Source organism: Lolium perenne, chromosome 2 (genome assembly GCF_019359855.2).
Source record: "Lolium perenne isolate Kyuss_39 chromosome 2, Kyuss_2.0, whole genome shotgun sequence".
Taxonomy (NCBI): Eukaryota; Viridiplantae; Streptophyta; class Magnoliopsida; order Poales; family Poaceae; genus Lolium; species Lolium perenne.
The window spans coordinates 244,669,993-244,680,120 of record NC_067245.2 but is presented as its reverse complement, the minus strand read 5'-3'; the positions used below and the strand labels follow the sequence as shown (position 1 = coordinate 244,680,120).

At 37.8% G+C, this 10,128-nt stretch overlaps 1 long non-coding RNA gene across 2 annotated transcripts; it reads left to right on the top strand.

Annotated features, from left to right (window-relative positions):
- The first annotated feature begins 18 nt into the window (after positions 1 to 18).
- On the top strand, positions 19 to 2,163 carry LOC127330550 (uncharacterized). Of its 2 annotated transcripts, XR_007869324.2 has the most exons (5): positions 19 to 313; positions 933 to 1,116; positions 1,418 to 1,508; positions 1,594 to 1,661; positions 1,750 to 2,163. It is a non-coding gene; the product is annotated as an uncharacterized lncRNA (long non-coding RNA). The 2 variants fall into 2 exon arrangements; XR_007869323.2 differs by lacking the exon at positions 933 to 1,116.
- The last annotated feature ends 7,965 nt before the right edge of the window (positions 2,164 to 10,128 follow it).

Genomic DNA, 10,128 nt, shown 5'->3' with positions numbered 1-10,128 from the left:
TATACCCAGTTGAGAAGGGTTGGCACTATGCTCGCTTCTCTCTCTTCTCTTAAAATCCCCACTGCCGCCGCTCTCTCTCTTCCAGCTCCGAGAGGCCGGCTGTACCACCGCCGGCGCGATACTCTGACGCTGCCCCGCCACTCTGAACCGGCCCACACCATTGTATAGAGAACCGCCCTCCGCTGCATTCGCTTCTACCTCCGGGAGGCAAACGTCCGTCTACTTCCTCCGCGCTCACTGGACTGCCGCCGCGCCACTGTGTCGCGGCCGCACCATTTGCCGGAGAGCCGCACTCTCCCGTAGCTCGGACAAGGTAAAGAGTGTATCTAGGTATTCTGATTTGGGCGGATTCCCACTAGGGTTAGCCTTTTTTTAGTTTTGTTGATTTTACTGCAACTCGGGATAGCCTCATTTGCACGAAATTGGTACTCCACTACTGCGTATGTGCATACTTGTCCTGGTTGCTTCCAGATTTGGCTGTTTCGACATCAGTAGAATAACTTATTTCACCAGTTCCTTAATTTCCAGTAACTCGCATAATTTTTTTAGAGATAACTCTACCTTAGCCGTTTAAGTTGTAAATAAATTGGGAAACTAAAAATTCATAGTAGTACAGATGTTTTCGTCATCATCTTCTACCTAAAATTTACTTATTCAAATGCCTATTTTCAGGAACAATGGACCAAATAAATCCTAAAATATCACCATTTCCCTCCCTATCTCTGTTACAATTCACTAGTCACATGAACCTATAGATGGATATCAAACAGAAGTTTAAAACTTTGCAAACGGCATACTGAACCTACCTAATTTGATTGTTCCCTTTCATTTATTTCATTGCGTCTCCAATTCAGTCTTATTAACTACTTTGTACCTAATTAATGGATTTTTAAATGTTTGTTATTCCCTTCTAAATATCTGGCCTATCCCAGCGTGGACGAAGAAGTCCAACAGCAGAACACCTCACGGCGGACATCCCCGAGGTTTATTGGAGGGTCAGCAAAAAGGACTGAGTCTGTATCGACTTCGACCCCGAATTCCAGAAAATGCAAAATCTCCGGCGCCAAAAACTGCAGTCCTAGAAAGCCCAAACCAACTTCAACATTTGTCCATAGGGTACATTTCATGTTTTCAAATACTTTTCTGAACCATGCATCTTCGCCAAAAACTGCAATCCTAAAAAGCCTAAACCGTATTCATTATGAGAAAGGTTAATTCTGTTCTCTCATAATCATGTTCTCCATATTTCATAGTTGTTCCTTCCTATATGCGACAACAACCATTGGATTCTTCTGCTTGTCAACCTTGCTCAACAAGCTGCTGAGATATATGATTCTCTGAGGACAATCAACCTATTCCACCTTTATCATGTCTACATCACAAATATTAATAATCATGAAACAATTGCAATGTTCAGGGATTCCTACAATGTTGCTCTGAATTCCAAGATTCCAATATTCGATGAATTCAAAGACCATTTATCCTAAGATTCACACACAGACGAAAAAGTAAGATTGCTATATTGTCCGCTACTTTGTAACTTCACAAATATTCTTCGCAAATGCTTACTATTTGATAACTTTTTCACATCAGCGACGACTGTGGTTTCTGCGTCATCAGACTACGTGAATGCCACAATGGAAAGAACTTGTCGGCGAAAGGTATGTATCAAGTCCAGTGTGATCCTCGCAAAACGTCTTTGCACATATTCGAACCAACTGAACTAACTGGGATTTTTTCTTATGCTAGATAACCATGTATGTTTAACGCACTAAAGTGTGCGATACTCTTGTCCACCACCGTCTGAATGATTTGAACCCTGACCGCACAGAGCTGGTGAGCTCTTCTGCTGTATTCTGAAGAAACCAAATGATGGCCATTTGTTTTGTTATGCCGATGATTCAGAAGCATAAAACTGTAGCACATATGGAAACCAATTCCTTACAGAGGGGCGACACTTAGCATTTCCTGCTTTCTGATCACCGGTTTATGCACCTTGGCTTTGTACATGTTTTAAAATTTGCTCCTCCTTTTGGCCAAAGCCTTTCAGACATGCGCTGCATGAATGCTTCAGACTTCTTTCATACTGTACTTTCAGACATGCGCTGCCTTTCACTGCCTTTTCATCTAAATAAAACAATGGCTCACATGTCTGTTATATGTAAGCACCCTTGCTATCCATTTCTATCCGACAAATCTCCCAACTATGGACTATACTCCAGATTTTATATTTTCCAAACATACAACATGAATCAGACTTTTAGTTCGTTTAAGAATTATTCTTCACTCCGAGCGATAGAAAGTACTAATGCGACATGCAAAGATGTTTGTATGCGCACGAAAAAAACATACACTATCTGCATGATAAATCTGTGAAACATTGGGTACTAGAACATGATAAATCTGTGAAACATTGGGTACTAGAACGAAGCTTTACTGAAACTTTGCTCACTTCAACAAACATGAATGAAACATAATAACATTAATTAATTTCAATGGATGCTAGTTTAAATAATCTAAAAAATCTACTTACCGTGTTCCTCTAATTATGTGCAGCTTCACAAATATTTGAATGATGCATTAGCTTTTCGATCTTGTTTCACAAGTTATCCTTCGGTGTTTCACAAGTTGACCATTCATCCTTCTGATGTTTTAATTCTTCTACATGTTTCACATTTATTTCAAATGCTTGGATGGTGTTTCAATAATGGATGGGAAAGAGGCTAGTATTTCAACATTGTACCATGGAATCCTTAGCTAGTTGGACAAGTTTCACATTACTTCGAAATGGATCGATGGTGTTCCAATAATGAATGGCCTTTTGATTGTCTTTCACTAAATGGATTACCAATTAAAAAATCTACTTGGATCATTTCCACAATTAGGAGGCTGGTTCACAAACATTACAATGATGGATGAGCTTTTGGATCGTGTTTCACAAGTTCACCATAAGATCCTTCCACTGTTTCAGTTGAACATCGTAGTTTGCCAAGTTCCAGATTACTTCAAAAATGGATAGATGGTGTTTCAATAATGAATGGCCCTTTTGACTGCGTTTCACAAAATGGATGACCATTAAAATATTGTACTTGGTTCATTTCCACATTTAATCTGCCGTTTCACAAATATTTCAATGGTGCATGAGATTTTCGATCTTCTTTCGCAAGTTCACCATTGGATCCTTCGGTGTTTCACAAGTTGACGATTCATCCATCTAGTGTTTCAATTATTTCGGCATGTTTCACATTATCTCAAATGGATGGACGGTGTTTCAATAATGATTGGGCAGTAGGCTTGTTTTTCAACATTGTAAAATGGAATTCTTCCATTGTTTTAGTTAGTTAGACAAGTTTCACATTACTTCAAAATGAATCGATGGTGTTCCAATAATGGATGGGCTTTTTGATTGTCTTTCATCAAATGGATGACCATTTAAAGAATCTACTTGGATCATTTCCACAATTTGGCTGCTCCTTCACAAATATTTCAATTATGCATGAGATTTTCGATCGTGCTTCACGAGTTCACCATCGAATCCTTCCACTGTTTCAGTTCAACGTCGTAGTTTCACTTTACTTATACAAATGAATGGTGTGTGTTTCAATAATTCATGGGCTATTTGGATTAGTTTCACAAAATGGATGACCATTTAAGTAATCTCAGTGCGTTCATTTCCACAATTTAGTGGTTGCTTCACAAATATTTTCAATCATGCATGGCCTATTTGCATGGTGTTTCACAAATTCAGCATGGTCATCCTTCCACTGTTTTAGTTCAACGTCCAAGTTTCACATTGGTTTTATAACACGTGCGCTTTTTCGATGTGTTTCACAAGTTTAACATACACTCCTTTAGAGGTTTTAAAAGTTGACCATTCATGCTTCTATTGTATCAATTCACTAGAAATGTTTTAGAATTGTTTCAAATGGATGTATGGTGTTTCAATAATGCATGGGCAATATGCTTATGTTTCAAAAGTGGACCATGGAATCCTTCTAATGTTTCAGTTAGTTTGCCAAGTTTCAGATTACTTCATAAATTGATAGATGGTGTTTCGATAATGAATGGGCTTTCTGACTGTGTTTCACAAAATGGATGCCCATTAAAATATATATTGTACTTGTTTCATTTCCACATTTAATCTGATGTTTCAGAAATATTTCAATGGTGCATGAGCTTTTCGATCGTGTTTCACAATTTCATTCGGATCCTTCCACTGTTTCAGTACAACGTTCTAGTTTCACATTACTTTTATAAATCAATGGAGTGTGTTTAAATAGTGCATGGGATTTTGGATGTGTGATGTTGTCCAGGTCTGGCGCGTGGTTTACGAGGGAGGAAATGGTGTAGCTTTCCTTCGTTCCCCGGCAATGGCGCCAGAAAATAGCTTGATGTCTACTCACGCTTCTTTTCCTGTAGACAGTGTTGGGCCTCCAAGAGCAGAGGTTTGTAGAACAGCAGCAAGTTTCCCTTAAGTGGATCACCCAAGGTTTATCGAACTCAGGGAGGAAGAGGTCAAAGATATCCCTCTCAAGCAACCCTGCGATCACAATGCAAGAAGTCTCTTGTGTCCCCAACACACCTAATACACTTGTCAGATGTATAGGTGCACTAGTTCGGCGAAGAGATAGTGAAATACAGGTGGTATGAATGAATATGAGCAGTAGTAACGGCACCAGAAAATAGCTTGCTTTGCTACAAGCGGCGTGTGGTTGATGGTGGTAATATTGCAGAAGTACAGATGCAGAGAACGATAAACAAGCGATGATTGCAGTATTTGGAAACAAGGCCTAGGGATCATACTTTCACTAGTGGACACTCTCAACATTGATCACATAACTGAATAGATAAATGCTATACTCTACACTCTCTTGTTGGATGATGAACACCATTAATTGCGTAGGGCTACAAGAGCACCTCAATGCCAGAGTTAACAAGCTCCACAACATTCGATGTTCATGTTTAAATAACCTTAGAGTGCATGATAGACCAACGCAACTATACCAAGTACTAACATAGCATGCACACTGTTACCATCACACTATGAAAGGAGGAATAGATCACATCAATACCATCATAGTAATAGTTAACTTCATAATCTACAAGAGATCACAATCATAGCATATACCAAGTACTTCATGATGCACACACTGTCAACATTACATCATGGAGGAGGAATAGACTACTTTAATAACATCACTAGAGTAGCACATAGATGAATAGTGATACAAAGCTCATATGAATCTCAATCATGTAAGGCAGCTCATGAGATCATTGTATTGAAGCACATAGGAGAGAGATTAACCACATAGCTACCGGTACAGCCCTTAGCCTCGAGGGAGAACTACTCCCTCCTCATGGGAGACAGCAGCGGTGATGAAGATGGCGGTGGTGTCGATGGAGATGCCTTCCGGGGGCACTTCCCCGTCCCAGCGGCGTGCCGGAACAGAGACTCCTGTTCCCCAGATCTTGGCTTCGCGATGGCGGCGGCTCTGGAAGGTTTCTCGTACCGTGGCTTTTCCGTATCGAAGATTTAGGTCACCAGGGCTTAAATAGGCAAAGAGTCGGAATCCGGAAGGCTGACGGGGGCGCCACACAATAGGGGGGCGCGCCCCCCTTGGGCCGCGCCGCCCTACTGTCTGGTGGCCCTGTGGCTCTCCTCAGGTCCCTCCCGGGTGTTCTGGAAGCTTCGTGGAATTATAAGATGTTGGGCGTTTATTTCGTCCAATTCCGAGAATATTTCCTTACTAGGATTTCTGAAACCAAAAACAGCAGAAAACAGGAACTGGCACTTCGGCATCTCGTCAATAGGTTAGTTCCGGAAAACGCATAAATATGAAATAAAGTGTGAACAAAACATGTAGTTATTGTCATAAAACAAGCATGGAACATAAGAAATTATCGATACGTTGGAGACGTATCAATGTGTTTCAATCAATTCGCCAGGAATGTTTCGCAATTGTTTCAAATTGACGGATGGTGTTACAATAATGCATGGGCAATAGGCTTGTGTTTCAAAACTTGACCATGGAATCGCTTTTGTATTTCAGTTAGTTTGCCAAGTTTCAGATTACTAAAAAAATGCATAGATGGTGTTTCAATAATGAATGGGCTTTTTGTCTATGTTTCACAAAATGGATGACCATTAAAATATTGTACTTGGCTCATTTCCACATTTAATCGGCTGCTTCACAAATATTTCAATGGTGCATGATCTTTTCAATCTTGTTTCGTAAGTTCACCATTGGATCCTTCGGTGTTTCATAAGTTGACCATTCATCCTTCTACTGTTTCAATTCTTCCGACATGTTTCACATTTATTTATAATGGTTAGATCGTGTTTCAATAATGGATGGGAAAGAGGAACTTTATACATTGTACCATGGAATCCTTCCATTGTTTTAGTTAGTAGGACAAGCTAGTTTCACATTACTTCAAAATGGATTTATGGTGTTCCAAAAATGAATGGGCTCTTTTGATTGTCTTTCATTAAATGGATGACAATTTAAAGAATCCACTTGGATCATTTCAACAATTAGGTTGTTGTTTCATTAATATTTCAATGATGCATGAGCTTGTGGATCGTGTTTCACAAGTTCACCACGGGATCCTTCCACCGTTTCAGTTGAACATCCTAGTTTCACATTAGAAACCAACGAATGTACGATGTTTCAATAATGCATGGGCTATGTGTTCTACAAATTTTACATTACATCAAAATGGATCGATGGTGTTTCAATAATGAATGGGCTTATTCATTGACTTTCACTAAATGTATGACCATTTCAAGAATCTACTTGGATCATTTCCACAATTAGGCTTCTTGTTCACAAATATTTCAATGATGCATGAGCTTTTAGATCGTGTTTCACAAGTTCACCTTGGGATCCTTCTACTCTTCACAAAATGGATGCAGGGTGTTTCAATAATGCATGGCTTATTTTTAATGTGTTTCACAAGTTTAACATGTAATCCTTCGGTGTTTCACAAGTTGACCATTCATCCTTCTAGTGTTTCAATTCTTCCGTCATGTTTCACATTTATTTCAAATGGTTGGATGGTGTTTCAATAATGTATGGGAAATATGCTTGTGTTTCAAATTTGTACCATGGAATCCTTCCATGTTTTACTTAGTTGGACATGTTTCACATCAATTGAAAAGGGGTCAATGGTGTTTCATTAATGAATTCCCTTTTAGGGTGTGTTTCACTAAATGAATGACCATTCAAATAATCTACTTGGTTGATTTCAACATTTAAGCTGCAATTTCACAAATATTTCAATGGTGCATGAGCTTTTCGATCTTGTTTGACAAGTTCACCATTGGATCCTTCCACTTGTTTAATTCAACCTCGACGTTTCACAATATTTACCAATGAATGTAGGGTGTTTCAATAATTCATGGGCTACTTCAATGTGTTGGACAAGTTTCACATTAATTAAGAATGTATCAATGTTGTTTCAATAACGAATTGGGTTTTTATTGTCTTTCACTATATTTTAGTTGTTGTTCACTAATATTTTCAATGATGCATGACCTATTTGCATGGTGTTTCCCAAATTCACCATTGTCATCCTTCCATTGTTTCAGTTCAACGACCAAGTTTCATGTTTATTTTATGCAGTGTGTTTCAATAACGCATGCGCTTTTTGGATGTGTTTCACAAGTTTAACATGCAACCCTTCAAAGGTTTCACAAGTTCACCATCCTTTTTGGACAACTTTCACATTAGCTCAAAATGCATCCGTGGTGTTTCAATAATGAATGGGATTTTATATTTTGTTTCACTAAATGGAAAACCATTTAAAGAATGTACTTGGATCATTTCCATAATTAGGATGCTGGTTCACAAATATTTCAATGATGCATGAGCTTTTGGATCGTGTTTCACACATTCACCATGTGATCCTTCCACTGTTTTAGTTGAACATCCTAGTTTGACAAGTTTCAGATTACTACAAAACCGGATAGCTGGTGTTACAATAATGAATGGGCTTGTTGTCTCTGTTTCACAAAATGATTGACCATTAAAATGTTGTACTTGGTTCATTTCCACATTTAACAAGCTGCTTCACAAATATTTAAATGGTGCACGAGCTTTACGATCTTCTTTCACAAGTTCACCATTGGATCCTTCGGTGTTTCACAAGTTAACCATTCATGCTTCTATTATTTCAATACTTCCGGCATGTTTCACATTTATTTTCAAATGGTTGGATGGTTTTCCAGTAATGGATAGGAAACAAGCACATGTTTCAACATTGTACCATAGAATCCTCCCACTATTTTAGTTAGTTGGACAAGTTTCACATTACTTGAAAATGGATCGATGGTGTTTCAATAATGAATGGGATTTTTCATTGACTTTCACTAAATGGATGACCATTTGAAGAATACTTGGATCATTTCCACAATTAGGATGCTTGTTCACAAATATTTCAATGATTCATGAGCTTTTCGATCGTGTTTCACAAGTTCACATTGGGATCCTTCCATGGATTCACAAACTGGATGCATGGTTTTTCAATAATGCATGGCCTAATTTTAATGTGTTTCACAAGTTTAACATGTAATCCTTTGGTGTTTCACAATTTGGTTGTTGCTTCACAAATATTTCAATGATGCCTGAGCTTTTCGATCATGTATCATAAGTTCACCACGGGATCCTTCCACTGTTTCAGTTCAACATCGTAGTTTCACAATACTTTTACAAATGAATGCAATGTGTTTCAATAGTGCATGGGCTATTTGGATTTTTTTTCACAAAATGTATGACCCTTTAAGTAATTTCACTACATTAATTTCCACTAATTAGCGGTTGTTTCACAAATATTTTCCAGCATGCTTGACCTATTTTCATGGTGTTTCACAAAATCACCATGGTCATCCTTCCACTGCTTCAGTTCAACGTTCAACTTTCAGATTGGTTTTATAAATTTATGGAGTGTGTTTCAATAACACATGCGATTTTTGGATATTTTTTCACAAGTTTAACATGCCATACTTTAAATGTTTTAGAAGTTGACCATTCATGTTTCTATTGTATCAATTCGCCAGGAATGTTTCACAATTGTTTCATATTGATGGATGGTGTTTCAAAGAATGGGATTTTAGTCTGTGATTCACAAAATGGATGACCATTAAATATTGTACTTGGTTCATTTCCACAATTAATCTGTTGCTTCACAAATATTTTTCGATCTTGCTTCACACCATTGGATCCTTCGGTGTTTCATAAGTTGAATGTTCATCCTTCTACGTTTCAATTCTTCTGACATGTTTCACATTTGTTTCAAATGGTTGGATGGTGTTTCAATAATGGATGGCGTCGAAAGAGGCAGATGTTTACATTGTACCATGGAATCCTTCCACTATTTTAGTTAGTTGGACAAGTTTCACATTACTTCAAACTGGATTGATGGTGTTTCACCCTATAATGCATGAGCCTATTTTATTGTGTTCCCGTTGTTTCATTTTCACAATTAAGTTGTGGTTTTCATAAATATTTAAATGATGCATGGGTATGGTATTGTGTTACACATACAAGATCACCATGTGATCCGTATACTATTTCAATTCATCGTCCATGTTGAAAATTGCTTACAAGTTTCAGAACTTATTGGATACATTATTTTTTCAGATTTTTTTGGTATCAATGTAAGATCTACGTTACACTAGTTTCATAAAAAAATCAATAATGATTGTCATATGGAAATGTCTTTCAACAAACATGTTTCAATAGTTTAGCTAATTCCAGTAATGCATGGTGTCTGGAAATATGTTTCACAAGTTTAAAGAATCATTGTCGTTGGTAATGTGTTTCACTAGTTGACCATGGAATACTTTTAGCGCTTCACTTGGATGTGCATGTTTCAAATTTGTTTGAATTCGACGGATGGTGTTTCCCAAAATTAGCTTTTGTTTAAATTGATTTTATTTCACAATTTTTTTAATGATGCATGACCTATTTTGCATGGTGTTTTTCACAAATTCAACATCGGATCCCTCCACTGTTTCAGTTCAAAGTCCAAGTTTCACATTACTTTCAATAATGCATGGGCTATTTTATTGTGTTTCACAAGTTGACAATGCATCCTTCTATTGCTTTAGTTCGTTGGCCAAATTTC